A 6269-nucleotide genomic window follows, 5' to 3' on the forward strand; every position below is an offset into this window, starting at 1 on the left:
TGAGGACGATGATAGCCTGAAGGGGAGCTGTAGCGGGGTGATCACCCGCTCCTGCCCAGGAGGGTGGGGTGTAGCGGGGTGATCACCTGCACCTGCCCGGGGGGGGGGGGGAGGGCGGGGGGGGGGTTAAAAGTAGCCATAGGGAGGGCTGTGGCTGGGAGAAAGCAGCTACTAGGCTGATTGGGGAAGCAGCTGCAGCTGGGCCACGCCCCAATCAGGCCACAGCTGGCCCTATAAGAGGCCAGTGAGCCAGGAGCTAGCAGAGTCTCCCTCTAGCTGAGGAGGGAGATGGACCTAGCTGCCTGAGTCCTAAAGGGTACTGGAGTGAAGCAGGGCTGGGGAAAGACCAGAGGAGCAGGGGAGCTCCAGGCTGGCAACTCCCCAGGCTGCAGGGCCTGGTCCAAGGCCCATAGAGGTACTGGGAGGTAGAAGAAGGCAGCAGGTCTGAACCCCCTTGCCTGTGATGAGTGGCTTTTACACTGCAGTCTGCCCCAGGGAGTGGGGGCTTGGTGATGACTGGCAGTAGCCCGGACTGAGGCAAGGTGGGGATTAGAGGGTTGGGGGTTCCCAGAGAGGGGAGACCCATAGAGACTGGTGGGGGTATTGCCAGGAGGCAGCCCCAGAGTAAAGGGACACCGGGGTCCGGGAGGGACATGGAGCTAGCGACAAGTGGGACACCGGCCTGCAGAGGGTGCTCCAGAGGTTGAAAGAGCTAATTCCCTGAGACGACAAGCAGGAGGCACCGCAGGGGTGAGTCCCGCACCTTTACAGGAACACCCTGCATTGGTAGTGGTCTTATCCCAGAGCAAATATGAGAAATCATCTGTGAGTCAGTAGGACTGAGATATGAAAATGGGCGTCCTGAAGGTCGAGGGTGGAAAACCAGTCTCCCTGTTCCAATTCTGGAATGTTCATTTATAAAGTGACCATATTTAATTTTTGAGCCTTGACAAACTTGTCCAGTATGTCTTCTGGAGGATCCAAAGCTCTGGATGCTGTGGCTAAAGGGATGTGTCTCAAGGGTTCTCAGGCAAGGCTTGAAACCCAAGAGGCATGCTGGCGATATGTCACCAAAGGGTCCCAATATGGCCACTGGGGTGTTGTGGCATAGAGCCTGGTGGTGGTGCCCGGAGGTGGCCATATTAGGATGGCAGTGGGGAGGCATCTGAGGGTACACTTTAGGGCCATGTGGATACTGAGCACTGTATGGCGCCTGAGACTGTGATGCCACCTCCTCTGGTTCACTGTCTGAACCCTTGCTAGAGAGCGGGGGAGCATGTCATGGTGGCGGTGATGATTCCCGTGCTAGCTGGAGGCTCGGTGTGAAGGTCCCGGTACCAAGAAGTGGAGACTCCAGCACGTCCAATATGCACAGATCCCTCAGTGGCAGAATTCTGACGATACTGACCAGCTCAGTGCTGAAGGCGGTGCCAGGGTGGGTGGGGATCTTGCCCAGGTTGGTTGCTCTGGTGCCGGATGAGGCATCAATGATGGTACTGATGTAGACTCGCGTACCAGGAAGTATCTTTTTAGTGGAATGCTTACTCCTGTCCCCCGGTGCCGATGACATAGTGCCCATGCCCATCTGGTCTGTGGGCACATCAACAATACTGTCTGCCAGGGCCATCCCTAGAGGGTGTGGGTCCCGGGGCAGAAGTGGCGGTTTCGTCTTTTCCGGGATTGACCACACTGGCCAATCACACCGGCCCGTGGGGCCTTCCAAAGCACGGGGCCTGGAGCGGAAGTGACGGATTAGTCTCTCGTGGGATTGACCGCACTGGCCAATAGCATTCACCTGCGTAGCCCCCCAAAGCACAGGGCCTGGAGTGGTCGCCCCCATTTGCCCTACCCAAGGGACGGCTCTGCTGTTGGTTTCTGTGAGCCATGGGTACTGGACTGGAATGATCTCTGTGCTGACAGTGCCAAAGATACTGGGCAATACTGTGAGGACTTCCCACTCTGTGAGAAGGGTCAACAGCTTCTTTCTTTGACCCCACTGCCTTTAGATATAGAGGGCTGTAGGAAATACTCCCGTCTGCTAGGTGACTCGTGGCGCAGGATCTGAGAGCCACCTCCATGAAGATACTCTTCTGAGATCTCTGTCCTTATGTGATGGTGGCCAGAGTTCCTGGCAGAGACCACACTTCTGCTGGATGTGGCCTTCCCCAAAGCAGCGAATGTACTGGGAGTGCTTGTCTGCAATCGGGATTGCCTCCTTGCAAGAGAGGCACTTCTTGAAGCCGGGTGAACCTGGCATACCACACTGAGGGAAGAGTCCCCAACGAGGAAGAAAAAAAGTGGAAAAAGAAAATAAAGGTTTTTTTTTTTTACTATTATTATTTAAGAGAAAAAAGGGGTAAAGGACAAACTATGACTACACTATACTAAGAGGCTAACTATAGAAATGCAAATAGAGAACAATGATCCTAATGGACTGCGAATAGCTCTGTCTCTAGCCAGGGCAGTTGAGAAATAATTGAGGGGGTTAGCCCACGTGTGCTGACTAGAAAGACAGAACATGTGCAGGCCTAACAGACACTGCTACCAAAGTTCTCTGATCAGCAGCACAGGGACACAAGCATGACTACAGTGGAGCACCTATCAGAGGGACACTACTTGAAGAAAATAAGGTTCATTTGCTCCTTTAAAGAGACAAAACCACAACACAACTTATTAACTTAACTGGGGTAAATACACCCTTCCCACAAACATAGCTCTGATTATATATATAAACATTTATTGATCATAGGATATAGGTTAAGTGATGCCAAGTAAAAGAAATAAAATCAGAGGCTGTTACAAGCAAATAAAGGAAAAACACACAAAACAGTCTAGCAAGGTACAAGCTTTGTTCATGATGGTTTTTCTCACCCAGTCTTCCAGCAAAATGGCTGATCCTCCACCCTGTCAGGATCTCCTCCAGAACCCAAAGTGCTGGTTCCTCAGTTTTCTTAGGTGAAAGAGAGAACTTGGGGTTTTCTGCCCCTTTCTTTTATAAACCAGCAAACCTTTGATTCTTCTGAAGGTTGCCCCTCAAAGTAAAGTTAATTCAAGCTGTGAGGGAGGTAACCTGGAGTCTGGTGGTGAAGGAAGCTCCACGCTCTCTCTTCCCTTGCTGGTGTTTGCTAAACAGCAAATTGTTCTGTTTCCTGCAATACCCGTCCCCCCTCCCCCATTGCTAGTTTGATGGCCCTATTTACTGTTTATATGTAAATTAAGGTAAACCTACATTCTTTTGTTTAGGATAGACCTGTTTAACAAATCCCTCTGACATGCCTGGTTTAAACACACTTTACTCATAATTACAGCATATATCCATAATTCTTAACACACACAACATACATACATCATACAAGATATTAATGATCAGTGAGTTTAGTTTTTCAAATGATACCTCACAAGGCGTATTTTGTTCAAAGATTATTATAATAGCATGTAGGGTGTGAATATCGGTGTGTTTAGGGTCACACTTCCCTCCTCATTTCAGGCACCCAGGATTATAGGGCAGGCAGTGACAACCCCTCAGTAGTCCGAACTGCACCCCAGAATGTTGGCAGGGAGATATCTTTTACTGGACCAACTTGTTTGTGGAAGAGAGAAACAATATCATGAGCAGAAATAGATTGTCAATTGACCTACTACTTTCCATAAGTCACTATATCAAGATCAATTTTTTCCCCAGGCGATAAATGTTGTGCTAAGGAAACACTTGTGTCAGGAAGTTGTGGTCCGTTGCTCTACCAAGGCCACACTAAGCCAAATTCAGAAGCAAGTCTACATGAATTTAGAGAAGTACAAGCTGGTGTAACCAACAACGTCTTCCTGCCCACTCTGAATGTCAGGTATACCAATTTAGACTCTTAAGAGTCAAATTTCTCTGCTGTTACACTGGCATAAGTCATTTAATTGAAGTTACTAAGGATTTACTCTGGTATAGCTCATAGCAGAATTTGTCCCTTAGATTCACACCCATTTACCAACATAATCAAACTTACACATCCCCTGAATTTGGTCCACTGAGTTTCCAAATCCTGATCCTATGGAAGTCAATAGAAAAACTCTCATTGACTTCAGTAGTCAGGATTTCAACCAATGAGTCTATATTGGTTTAACTCAAAAGTCAAGGAACTGGAAGACAAGGATGTAACAGGAAAAGTACCTAATAGGAAGATGTTAAGAAAGATGCAAGTTAACATGGGGAGTGGTCTATTTTAATTTATAATTACCTCTTGTAAAATGCTTTGTGTGTTACAGGTAGCATTATACCACACTACAGGTGACTTACACTGTGGTTCACAGACTTGCTTCTGAATTTGCCTCATCATATTAGTAATAATCTCTAACATTTGCTTTTGCTGAAAGGACAGGACAGTTAAAAGTTAGTCAAGTTGTTGGCTATATTGACAGTTATTAAATTAGCGAGTTTCTTCCATAGAAAGCTTAGGAAAAATTTTAAAGAATAAGGAACCAATCATTAGTAATTCTTTTGGTAGTCATTATGCTATTAGTCACAAAGCTCACTCACGCATTTCCAATTTCTATATAATCATTTCAAGGTGAACAGTATTTTTTTCTCTTCCCAATAATTTTCCCTTGGCATCATACTACATACCCTTCCTTTTGCTGCTTGCCAGGAAAGTGTGGGATTTTTTTTATTATTATTTTTTTTTTAAGAGAACTTTTTTTTTGGAAGCACAAGTGACAGGTTTTACTGTTTTTTCACAAAGACACTATTTATAATTTAAATATGTTTATTCACAAAGTTGGTGCACCTCCATATTTCAATGTGATCAGCATACATGATGCAACTGTGCTGAATGAATGACTAAGTTGTTTGTGTCCTCTGGGATGAGAAAGTCACAAGAAAAGTTGTGCCTGCATTAAAAACCACCACAGTAAATACTGCAAGACTGGTAGCTTTTTGTCTCTGAAAACCAGCTGTAGGGTTGTGTCCTGATGAATGATTTCATTTGTGAACGAGGCTTTTCATTCTAGTTTGTTAGACACTTGCCCATATAACGAACCAACACTTCACTGAACACGGTTGGCAGTCTTTGCTCAGGAGTGTACCAAGTCTGGGATAGCAGTTAGCATCCAAGTCAGGCTTGACCTGTATTAGCAAAGCCATTGGGAAGATACCACAATGCCTGATCCCTAACTAGTAGTACTTTCAGGAACACTAAATGCACCTATAAGATTAAATTGAAAAAAGCCAAAGAAACTATTTGAAAACCAGCCCTTCCAAGGTTAAGCTCTGGGTTCCCGAAAGTTCAGAGCTCAGGCTACAAGGATAAGGCATTCCATCAGCATTGCGTAAAGAATTGACTCCCAGTGCCAAAGGCTTCCTTCACAGCAGCATCAAGCATACTTTATTGTTTAATATAAATCACTGCAAATGAGCAGTCATTAGTCAGCCACATTTTTTTTTCATATAATTACTGGCACTGAAAAAGAAAGCTTACAGGTTGTTGTAAAATTAAATCCAACTATTTCCACCCGAACAGAAGCTGTTTGCATAAGTTTCGGGGTAGGTTGGTGGGTGTTTATGGGAGTGCTGGGTGGGAGGAAGGAGAAGGGAAGAGACACCCCCGTACACACACGTATTTCCCCAAATCTCCTTTTCTGTGCGGGATCACAATCTGCTTTTTCCTATAAAGCACATTTATTGTAGGAGTTTGATTTGAAAGAGTTTCAAGTCATTTAAACTCTGGCTGCAGACACTCAAATCATTTAAAAGCTAATTTCTTCAAGAGTTTCCACATATTAATGACATTGTAGGATGGCATTACAAAGATCAATTTGTATTTCTCAAACAACAACCACCCAGCATATAAGATGTGTGCCAGAAAATAAACTAGGATGAACCAGCGTGGTACAGAATTAGCCAACATGATATTAATGGCTGTAATATGCACCAAGGAGTGGATTTTCACTGAATGTACCATTATTTTGAAGCGTTACTCTAAGCGTGAATTCTGGTCTAGCAGTGGCTCTTCACGCTAGCAGACATGCCCAGAACAGAATGCTTTTTTCAGAACCCTGCACTATTTTTTACATAAAAGCTCAGATTCCAACACCCTTACTTGCAACCCTGAATTGCACCTTCCACTGAGATCAACTGAAGCATTTGAGGAGTAAAGTATTAATAAACATGAGTAAGGGTATGAGACTCAAGCGCAAAACAAAGACAGTGCTTTCCTCAGCCATGGCTTTAGCTCCTCTGGTATGGAATTTAGGGGTACCATGACATGTTGGACTTTGGTAATTAT

This window comes from Chrysemys picta, chromosome 3 (genome assembly GCF_011386835.1).
Source record: "Chrysemys picta bellii isolate R12L10 chromosome 3, ASM1138683v2, whole genome shotgun sequence".
Taxonomy (NCBI): Eukaryota; Metazoa; Chordata; order Testudines; family Emydidae; genus Chrysemys; species Chrysemys picta.